Here is a 12,068-nt window from a genome sequence, read left to right as displayed (position 1 = left end):
GGACGGACTGGCAGGATATCTGGGAGGCTAATGCAAAAGTTTCCGTATGCACGGCCCTCCAGGAGCAATCTTACAAAATACTACTTCGGTGGTACACGACCCCTGTTAAACAATGCCATATGCAACTAAGTCCCACAGACACCTGCTGGAGGCTCTGCGGAGAAAAGGGCACATACATCCACATGTGGTGGCACTGTGTCAAGGTTAAAGAGTACTGGGGAAAAGTTACAGACCTAACCTCGAATATTATGCAACGCAGGATAACACTTGACCCGTGGGCATGCCTACTATCACGGCCAACAGAGGGGCTAAATAAACACGACCAAAAACTGTTAAATATGCTTAACCTGGCAGCTCGTAGAGCATTAGCACAATATTGGATTAAACACGAAGTACCCCCGATCTCCCTAGTCCTCTCCAAAATCAGGGATAATTACCTGATGGACAAGCTAACCGCACAGGTTCGCGATTCCAATGCCTCCTTCCAAAAAACTTGGGCACTCTGGGAACAATATGACATAACATACCAGCATAATCCCAAATCTGACAGTCGTGAAGATACAATATACAGCATGACATACCCAATGTTACAGGTTTTACAGTTCTTGTTATATACTGTACATATATTACCTTATTTTATTATATAATATTTTGATGGATATTTTTAATTGTATATGTCTCACTGCACAATAGTCATCAATGTATGTACCTACGAATTGAGACGAAATCTAAATACATGTGGACTCGGCACAACACAAAGATATGTCTGAAAGGCTTCTGCGCAAGCCAATTGCGAAGTATTATCTATGCACTAACATACCCTTCCTTTCTGTATTGCAACTATTAAGATGATTCTAATGATTGGGCCTCTGCGTAGGCCAAAAGAAATACGATGCAATGTGCCAGTCGACATTTAAATAAAGAATTGAAAAAAAAACAAAAAAAAACACATAACTCTCAATCAATAAGCATAATGACCGGTTATAAAGCATGACAATAAATCAGAAGTTCACATTATTACAGTAATGCTTGCTCTCAATCAATGCAGATAAAGTAACTAAGCCATTTAGACCATTTAGCATGTACTCGTCTGTAGCTCTAGCGGACATAACCATGTTCTCCTTCCCAAAGAACCACTCTTCTACATTTTTACACACAGTTGGTATTAGAGGTTTACCTGCTGTATAACACAGGGTAGACTCGTAATGGGGAAAATATGTCTCAGGACATATCAGCAGTAGATCCCAAGGAGCTAACTACCAGTTGCTAGTCAGATGTTACTTGAAACCACAAAACTCCAAAATTGGTAGTTGGCTTCTTGGGATGGATTGCTGACAGCTATCAGGTGAGTCAGTTGATATATTTAGATTATTATCCATTATAAGCATCTAGTAAATATAGTGTAGATGTACAATTTTATTTTAGTAGTGTGTGAAATAAGATGTTTAATGGGGTTTTATTAGTTATGAATACAGGTGTAACAAAAACAGTATTATGGGGGGGCGGAGCCAGCTACTGAACCGACAGGTCACATCCCCAGAGAGCTCCCGGCGAAATCGACTTTAAAACCCTAAATATTGAAAAATCACCCCCCCAAAAAAAGTCACCCTACCTACCCATGTAGGAAGCAAACATGGGTAGGAAAAGTAAGAAGCCTAAGCCTGACCTACCTCGGCCGGGCACCAGCATAGGAGACTTGTGGAGGCGAGCACATGGCGCACGCGAACCAGAAATGGCCGCCTACATGGAGGGCATCGAGGACTCAGACGAATTACTCTCTGAGCCAGAGGAGCTATACCAGCCCATGACAAGGGCACCGGAGAAACCCGATCCGAAACCTGCCACGCCACTTGACTCGGCCCCAGTCACCAAAGCTGAAATGAGGGAGCTGCTGGCGGAGCTCCGCCAGAATATCCAGGAGGACGTGGCAGGCATGAGGAGGGACATAAAGGGCCTCACAGACCGCATGGAAACAGCGGAGCAAACCACCAACACGCACACTGGGCAAGTGGCCGCACTCCGACAGGAGATGAATATACTACAACAGAAACAAGTGAAAATGGAGCAGGCCATGGCTGCTATGGAGGACTCACGACGCGCCCAGAATCTTAAGGTTAGGGGCATCGTCGACTCAGTCCTGGACTCTGAGCTCCCTCACCTTGTGCGGCGCCTATTAACTACGATTCTGCCGCCAAAACAGGCCAAAGGGATAGGCCTTGACGGCGTGTTTAGGCTCCCTAAGCCACCAACGGCCCCACCAGCAGCAACCAGGGACCTGATAATAAGATTCCAGAAACGACAAGACAAAGAAACAGTAATGGCCGCAAGCAGGGGTACCGCACCGTATAGCTTTGAGGACATGTCATTATCATTCTTTTCAGACTTCTCCAAGGGGACTATGGCCTGGCGCTCCACTTTGAGGCCTTTTACCGCCTTGCTCCGCGAACGGGATGTTAAATATAGATGGCGCTCACCGCACAAATTGCAAATATACCACGGAGACGCCACTTCTCATAGCGGACCTACAGGAAGCGGAGACCCACCTCCCTGCCTTGGGATTACCGACGGATGCCATACAGCGACGCCACACAACCTACAAGCCACACAGATGGAACCCGGCTACCTCCAAGCCCTTCGTTCCGGGGGGACCCACCAGCGCTGCACAGACTGTAGCCACCACTTGAGAGCTCCCAGAGGACTGCTAGGCCTTACTGGCCACTAATTCAATTTCATTGCTTTTCCTTCACACAGGTCTATGGCAATCGTTCAGCTTTTGTTTTTGTATATAGTTCTACTTGATTTATTTTTACTTTCATTCTTGCCTATAAATGCCTATGTATGTGCAGATTGCTTTAACTGAGCAGGCTTTTATGAATCGGGCACACCAAACAATGTCTGAGCATGCCTGAGCACTAACAGCCAGATCCTATCTGCCTTAGTGACCCCTACTCACGGGCCCACTATCTAGGCCTGAACTCTCCTCATTCTAAACAAACCCATACTGTATTTCTTGGTAGGGATAATGTCCAGTAGAGGTAACGAGATTACACACACAACGCTTAGCTTATTTAAATAAAAAAGTTTTACTAGCAGATGTTTACTCAGAATAACGTTACCAAGTTATCTTATCGCTACGATAAACGACAGGGGGTACCCGGGCATTAGCATGTACGCGCCCGCTAAGTATATGCTTAATTGTCTCAATTCATTTTTATTGTTAACTCTTTGCATGACTACGCTCGCAAACCGTACTACTGGATCTTACTATAACGAAGCTTAATGTTTATAGCCTCACTAGCTTGTACCTACTCACCTTAACCTAGCAACAGTCAACTTTTGTTGTATTACCTTCTTAAAGAAAGAGTGCATACCAGACAGGAAAGCCCTTAAGTGTTATGTCAATATGCTATCTACGTTTTATCTCAACAAAACCTAAAATTTGTGCCGTATTTTCCTATGCCATGTTTGGATCATTGTATATTAACGCTTACGACTGCTATTGTGGCTAAGTAAGCCTATTGTATTACCTTGCACAACAAAAATAAAGAATTTAAAAAAAAAACACAAAAAAAAAAAACAGTATTACTGTGTCCTCAATTAATTAATTTTAAATAAGATAGCACTCCAACATAACGCTCAGTATAAAGGCTCCTTATCGTACACTATATTGAAATTAGATATATTGCTAAATTCTTTATTCCATCATTTTCATCTTGGTTATTTATAAGTAAACATTTTCTACACTTGCTTGTGCTCTGTGTGATATAATAAAGCTTTTTAATAGTATGTATTTTTCCCAGACATATCTATATCCTAGTATTATTAGATTTTCTCCGTCCCAATTTGGAATTGCACAAAAATCATATCTGCACAAATAGTATCCCGAAATTCTATTTCAGTGGCTTTTTATGTTCTCTAATTAATGTGCAATTACCTTGTTCTGCAGTTATTAACCGGTCGCTTTTTCCCTTTTTGATATGTACTAGGATTTGTTTTTTTTCAGCCATAATAGAATTAAAAAAAAAAAAAAAGTTTTATAATGATTAAATCTTCCTCAGTTCTCAAACATTTTATACACAAATGGAGGTGCAACACAAACTCGTAAATAAAGTGCTAATTTAAATGTAGATATGTGTTCACTCAATGAACATTTATATGTATATATTAAATTAAACATGTGCTCATAGAACTTTGTCATGGTTAAATTATCAGTACATAGAACTAGAAGAGAGCAGTATAAAAATATTAATTACTTCATCAATACTGACTGAATATGGAAGATAATTGTTGATTTAAAATGAGAACAGACCTAAACCCTGCTAATAGAAACATAGAATGCGACGGCACATAGGAACCATTCGGCCCATTTAGTCTGCCTAAAGGGACTATAGTCACCAAACCAATTTCAGTTTAATGAAGTAGTTTTTGAGTACAGATAATCAGCCTTTGACTGATACAGTTTGCATGAACCAAAAAAATGTTTCATTTTCAATAAGATATTAACTTACTATAGATGTTTTTGTCTCTTAAAAAAATAAGTTTAATCACACACAGGGGCCTCCTGCAAGGTCTAGCAATCTATTAACAGTGCAGTAGATAATACATTCTAAATGAAACAGACAGTGCTAAAGTTGTTTTGGTGACTATAGTGTCCTTTTAACAGGTTGCTTTAGTCAGAATTTATATGCACACTGGGTATAACATGGGAAGAGGACTACAAATACTTTCTTGGATTGATAATCTCATATGGGAACAGCAAATGGTCCATCTTTTAAATTTCCCAGTGGGTTATTATTATTATTATTATTATCGCCATTTATATATATGGGTTTCTGTAGCTATGCAGATATTAATATAGTACACATCCATAAATATTGTGCATATATGCATAACTGTTATCCACCCAATGTTTTTGAAAAAGCTGACTCGCAAATACTTTATAGGTCATAACTGTTGATTACAAATTCTTATAGTTTCTTCATCTCGGTTCAGCATAGATACAGTCAACGTTTTATTGCCAGACTTTTCATAGGCTTTGACAGTAATGCTGCTCCAACTTAACTATCCTCCCTAATACACACGTATGTCCCGTCGAGGCCCCTACGCTCTGCCAAAGACCTACGTATATCCTCTGTCCGTACTCCCACCTCTAATTCTCGCCTCCAATATTTCTCCAGGGCTGCACCTCTTCTGTGGAACTCCCTTCTCCGTAAGACTTTCACCCAGTCTCCACTCATTCAAAAAATCATTGAAAAATCACTTCAAGAAAGCATATCAATTAAACTGTTAGCAGGTTTTTATCCCCCACACCCCAGGACTCCTCTCCTGCAACTGTCAAAATTACATACTAAGCCCTCAATGAATACTTTTCTAACAACCTATTTCGTACCCCTACATTTACCCTTTGTGTCACTATACCCCACTCCCTCTAGAATGTAAGCTCATTGACCAGGGCACTCCACCTCTCTGTTCCTGTACATCCAGTTGTCTGGTTACAATTACGTGTCTGTTAGTCCATCCATTGTACAACGCTATGGAATCTGATGGCACTATATAAATGATAAAATAATAATAATATTAATAATGGGGCTGAAATACTGAGTGTGTTCAATTGCCCTTCTACTTTAAGGAACAATGTTGAAACCAATATTCGTTTTTAATGTTTAGAATGTTACTTTAGCCTTATCGGTGCCAGAATGCCCCTCCAAAATCTAAATATACATTTTACTCACTTTATTCTCCAGTAGGGAGTCCTCTTCCACTGCTGCTCCACTACTGACCAGATGGAATTGGCACATGCTCTACAAGATCCACCAATTGTATGAGGGGATTATCCAATAGAATGCATTAGATTGTTTCCCTATCAGAAGTCTACCATAGATCATTCAAGCAGAGTAAGTCAGGAAGCCCTTTTGATTGTCAGTTTGACTGCCAGAGGGGTGTTTCCAATTTAATTAATGAAAGTGCAGTGTCACGGCTTACCTTGGTGGGAGTCCAGTGTGCAGAGATATGCTCACCCTTGCAATTAAACACAGGCCAAGGTGGTCAGGGAAGAACTCACCTGGCCTGTGAGTCTGTGCACGGGGGCTGTTCAGGATAACCAGGTCGAAGTACAGACAAGGACTAGAGCAGGAGAATAGTCGTGGGTAAGCCAGTGGTCAGAGGATGCCAGAACTCAGGATAAACAAGAACAAAGCCCAGGTCAGAAGCCGAAAACTAACAGGACAACAGGAACTCGAAATAACAGGAACCAGAGTCAATGAACTGACACTGCCTTCTGGGAGAGGCAGTGTTATATACCTGGCTAACGGCCATCAGCTTCAGGTGTGCGAGAATATTGGAGCAGCCACAGATAACGGCCAGCCCCCAGTGCTGGATACAAGGCAAGATTGGACTATGGGCAATACTAGAACTGTAAGGTGGCTCTGAGGAGAAACAACAGGCCCAGGACTGCAAAGTACCCAGGTTCAAATCCCTTGTTGGGCACTTCTGGGGCGACCTCGTCTTGCAGTCTGGATGTCGTGGCGAGAACCGTGACATGCAGATTTCTCTTTTATGAATTGATAATGGGGCATGAAACTGGATTGCTTTAGGGCCTGAACTGTGCCTTTAAAATAAAACTATGAATTTTCCATTTTAAGTATCTCTTTCCTTCTGTAAATCTCTAGTCTATACTGACATAATGCATTATAGGGCTAGGATGAGCAGTTTTACAGTCCATTACCAACAATGGCCAACAGAACAACAGCAGTCTTCCTGTAAGAAAGAATAGAAGCCCCAGTGGTCAGAGACCTGCAAAGAGATAATTACACTGTGTTTATTTTAGAGATTTTCCTTTACCCTTTTACCAGTTGTCCATGTTCCATTCAACAATTATGATGGACTCCAGTTTTCAGATTGATTATATAGATTCCATTGATTTACTAGTTTCGGCCTGAGCCCAATCTTCTGTTCTGTCCTGGGAACCTGATCAGCTATGCACATAACGTTTTGTCTGTTATTTTTAAATGTTAGTCTTTAGTCAACATAGTGAAGTTTATGAGCTTAATAAATTCAGCCCAGTATCTTGTTGGCTAGCACTACCACACACAGAATATAATGTAGCCACTTAATTATTTATTACTAATTATCTGAGGCACCTAACTCTGAACGTGACCTGAAAAGGCACAGATGAAGTTTCTGGTGATTCACTTGCATATTAATGCTTCTTTGTTTGTTTCCAGTGATCCAGGTTTGTCATTTTAATTTATTTACTCCAAATATTGTTTGATATTCATACAATGGATGGGAAGCAGAGGTCCTGGGGAAAACAATGGTCTAAAGGTGGTACAGTAAGGGAGATGACAATGCAAGGTTCAATGTCTCCTGAAATACCATCTGCATCATCACCAACTACGATGGACACCCAGCATTAAAGGCTTACTCCAACCAAATATAACTGGTTTTGGTTATAGTAACCCTTTCTAAGATCCACTTCCTCCCACCCAAATTAAAAAAAAATAAAGAAACACAAAAACTCACCTCCTTTGCATCGCCAAATCCAAGTTCTTCCATCAGCCTAGTCCTCTTTTGTCTGACATCAACCTCCCTTCCGGATAAGGAGGAAGGTTAGGGATGATGGACTGAGGGGAGGACAGGGGCAACATGGAGGGGTGAGGGACTGTGTCACCATAGGCAGGCTCCAGCATGCTGTACGCGCTGGTGTCAATGTTGCACAGCATTGACATTAGTTAGCCCGGAACGTTGTTCTGGGCTGTCATATGACACTGCCAGAGGTGGAGTTAAACCAACGGCAGCTAAGGGGGTAAATCTCTGTTTGTGCAGTGTTTTAAAGTGAAATGCTGTAATACAGACTCCAGGCACCATAAACACGCAGCGAAGTGGTCATGGTGCCTGGAGTAACCCTTTTCAAGCAGCAGACCCAGAGCCCCTAATTCTCCATGTAAATATAGCAGTAAATACCGATTGACATTATATGAAATCAATGTATTAAATTAAAAAAAATGTTACCTGGTGGTCAAGTAGTGGATGCTCTGCATGGAATCTATTTATTAGACAGCCCAATGTCATCATCGGCTGGTGACGTGCAGGAATAATTATTACGTAAATGAAAAACGCTTACAAGGAGAGGAAACGATATCTGGAAAGCATTTAGATTTACCCAAAAATATCTGTAATCCGCTGACTAATAAACTTTCTTTTGAATCCCCATCACCCTCAATTCCATACTTAGAGCTGTTGTAGGGATAAATAAAGCAGGGCGATCAGAAATAATCTAGATTAGAATTCTAGATACAATCTTGCACCAGAGTTATTCTTTATGCATAACCCCCAATTTGCTATTTGTATTCCTGAAGTAATAAAAAATAGTGATATAAAATATAAATAATATATTTTGCAAATAAGTACCTGTGTATCGCTGCTGATATTTGAATTCCCCTTAAATATTTTTTTTTTTTTTTTACTTGATTCAAAAAGTGATGGAGATGTACTGTCAATGTTCAATGTTCTAAAATAAGCTGACACCAAGAGACAACACCGGAAATCTAAGGCTCTATAAATACCCCAACATATTTTGTGGTAATCTTTGTACTTACATTAACTTCTTGCCGTGTTTAAAAATAAATTTCTGTCTCAAAATAAACAAGACAGACACAAGCAAGCACTGACGGGGATCTGCTTAAAGTTGAACTGTCACTTTTTCTCGAGGAGCTATTTCCTTGCATCCTTCTTCCAGTAAATACAGGGAGTGCAGAATTATTAGGCAAGTTGTATTTTTGAGAATTAATTTTATTATTGAACAACAACCATGTTCTCAATGAACCCAAAAAACTCATTAATATCAAAGCTGAATATTTTTGGAAGTAGTTTTTAGTTTGTTTTTAGTTATAGCTATTTTAGGGGGATATCTGTGTGTGCAGGTGACTATTACTGTGCATAATTATTAGGCAACTTAACAAAAAACAAATATATACCCATTTCAATTATTTATTTTTACCAGTGAAACCAATATAACATCTCAACATTCACAAATATACATTTCTGACATTCAAAAACAAATCAGTGACCAATATAGCCACCTTTCTTTGCAAGGACACTCAAAAGCCTGCCATCCATGGATTCTGTCAGTGTTTTGATCTGTTCACCATCAACATTGCGTGCAGCAGCAACCACAGCCTCCCAGACACTGTTCAGAGAGGTGTACTGTTTTCCCTCCTTGTAAATCTCACATTTGATGATGGACCACAGGTTCTCAATGGGGTTCAGATCAGGTGAACAAGGAGGCCATGTCATTAGATTTTCTTCTTTTATACCCTTTCTTGCCAGCCACGCTGTGGAGTACTTGGACGCGTGTGATGGAGCATTGTCCTGCATGAAAATCATGTTTTTCTTGAAGGATGCAGACTTCTTCCTGCACCACTGCTTGAAGAAGGTGTCTTCCAGAAACTGGCAGTAGGACTGGGAGTTGAGCTTGACTCCATCCTCAACCCGAAAAGGCCCCACAAGCTCATCTTTGATGATACCAGCCCAAACCAGTACTCCACCTCCACCTTGCTGGCGTCTGAGTCGGACTGGAGCTCTCTGCCCTTTACCAATCCATCCATCTGGCCCATCAAGGCTCACTCTCATTTCATCAGTCCATAAAACCTTAGAAAAATCAGTCTTGAGATATTTCTTGGCCCAGTCTTGACGTTTCAGCTTGTGTGTCTTGTTCAGTGGTGGTCGTCTTTCAGCCTTTCTTACCTTGGCCATGTCTCTGAGTATTGCACACCTTGTGCTTTTGGGAACTCCAGTGATGTTGCAGCTCTGAAATATGGCCAAACTGGTGGCAAGTGGCATCTTGGCAGCTGCACGCTTGACTTTTCTCAGTTCATGGGCAGTTATTTTGCGCCTTGGTTTCTCCACACGCTTCTTGCGACCCTGTTGACTATTTTGAATGAAACGCTTGATTGTTCGATGATCACGCTTCAGAAGCTTTGCAATTTTAAGAGTGCTGCATCCCTCTGCAAGATATCTCACTATTTTTGACTTTTCTGAGCCTGTCAAGTCCTTCTTTTGACCCATTTTGCCAAAGGAAAGGAAGTTGCCTAATAATTATGCACACCTGATATAGGGTGTTGATGTCATTAGACCACACCCCTTCTCATTACAGAGATGCACATCACCTAATATGCTTAATTGGTAGTAGGCTTTCGAGCCTATACAGCTTGGAGTAAGACAACATGCATAAAGAGGATGATGTGGTCAAAATACTCATTTGCCTAATAATTCTGCACTCCCTGTACTATTAAAGCACTTACTGAATTAAATACTGCAGCAGAGATTGGTAAAAGAAAAACACTTACCTCTGCTGAACACTGCGGGGGTTAATTTAATTTACAAGTCAGGCCTGTTATGTAAATCTCACTAGTGAAGGTTCTGTTTGAAAGAATGAATGTGGGGCCTGCGGATGTTGTTCAACCTTTTGCCAGCAGTAATATTTCATTTCTTGTATCCCAATTTAATCCAGATTTAAAAACGTCAGATTAAGAATAGTTGAGACCTAAAACAGATGAGTATTTATTGACAACTGGTAAAACATTGACACCTGAAAACCATTACAGTAACTCAACAAACTGTGCATGGTAACATGATTCCGACCCACCGACCAGCATTGTCTTGTTATTATCTGCTTCTTTTCCTCTTAGTGAAAGTGAGGGCAAAAGATACCTACCTTGGACCAGCATGCCTCCTCCCCCCCTCGACTTGTTGGACTCTACCAACTTAACCCATGCCGTGCCATGTTCAAAACCATCTGTATCTCCAGACATCAATAAAGGGGAGCATGAAACTAACTCCACATATATTCATGACTGACACATGTTTTTCTAACATATTTTTATCTTATAATGCCATTTTTATACTTGTACTTTCTTAGGTAAAGTGTTACTCAAAGGATAAATCCATTTTCACTCACTTTAAAAAAAAAATCATTGTATTTTATTGTTGGTTGTATAAGCAAGATTATGTAATTTAAAAAAAAAATCATAAAATTTGCTTTACTGCGCATAAACTAGTTTCAGCAATGTGCAGACCATGTCATCACTATACAACGCTATTTGGCCCATTTTAAAAGATGAACTAATAATGTTAGTGCATTACCTCTTTAAATAGACAGTCCTATACTGCCACCTGTCCCAACAAGAATAAACACATTTATGTAACCCATCAAGTTAATTGTTCTTTTGCTAAAGGGATTTACAGAAAGGCAGAGCTTTTTTGTTATACAGTCACTTTATCATGTTTGAACAAAAAAACAATTTTTAAGACAAAGCACTGATGTTTTGAATCAGTTTGGATAAAAAGATGTATGATCAGTGAATAAAATGGAGCTCTGCTAACAATTAGCATGTCAATGTAAGAAGACAATATGAAAATCTTTCAACGTAAATTCAAATAAATTCTTCAATCTTAAATTCAAATAAAATGATACATAAAAACAAGAGAGAAAGAGAGAGAGTGAGAGAGAGAGAGAGAGAGAGAGAAAGAAAGAGAAAAAGAGAGAGTGAAAGACCCGGCTCTTGTTTGTTTTATATTATATATTTTTTAGAATTATAACCATTTATTATTATCGACCATCAAGTAGACTGGAATAACCAACTCTTTTAACATGTTTGTTTGTTATGGTTTTTTTTTTGTTTTCTTTCTTAAACAGTGAAACATATATTCTTAAAATAAAAGCTAAACCAGATTTTATTGTAGTGGGATCCTTAAACACACACTCCCCACCCCCCCTCCTCCCTTCCCCCCACCCCCCATTTCCTCAGTTTCTATACATATGATTATAAAAGTAAAAATCACAAAATAAAGATTAACAGAGTTATTCACTAAAGTGAGAACTCAAAGTGAATTCAAAGTTAATTCCGAATTTAAGATAAAAGTAGCCGACATGTAAACATTCTCTAAGCCAGCTCTGCTTCCATTTCAACTACTCTGGCCTTATATCTGAAATTCAATTTGATTTCACTTCTAATTCTCACGGACAATAAAGGAATGGGAAATCCCACAACCAACTTAGATGGACACTG

At 39.9% G+C, this 12,068-nt stretch overlaps 2 protein-coding genes across 3 annotated transcripts in view; one reads left to right on the top strand and one right to left on the bottom strand.

Annotated features, from left to right (window-relative positions):
• The window catches only part of LOC134571246 (uncharacterized), a 516,374-nt gene that overhangs the window by 12,351 nt on the left and 491,955 nt on the right, over positions 1–12,068 (bottom strand). The gene's annotated exons all lie outside the window — the stretch shown is intronic.
• Positions 1–12,068, top strand: part of FRY (FRY microtubule binding protein) — a 434,727-nt gene that overhangs the window by 55,755 nt on the left and 366,904 nt on the right. The gene's annotated exons all lie outside the window — the stretch shown is intronic.

Source organism: Pelobates fuscus, chromosome 1 (assembly GCF_036172605.1).
Source record: "Pelobates fuscus isolate aPelFus1 chromosome 1, aPelFus1.pri, whole genome shotgun sequence".
In the NCBI taxonomy this organism is placed as follows: Eukaryota; Metazoa; Chordata; class Amphibia; order Anura; family Pelobatidae; genus Pelobates; species Pelobates fuscus.
The sequence above is the reverse complement of the archived record's forward strand: the minus strand, read 5'-3'. Positions and strand labels throughout refer to the sequence as shown.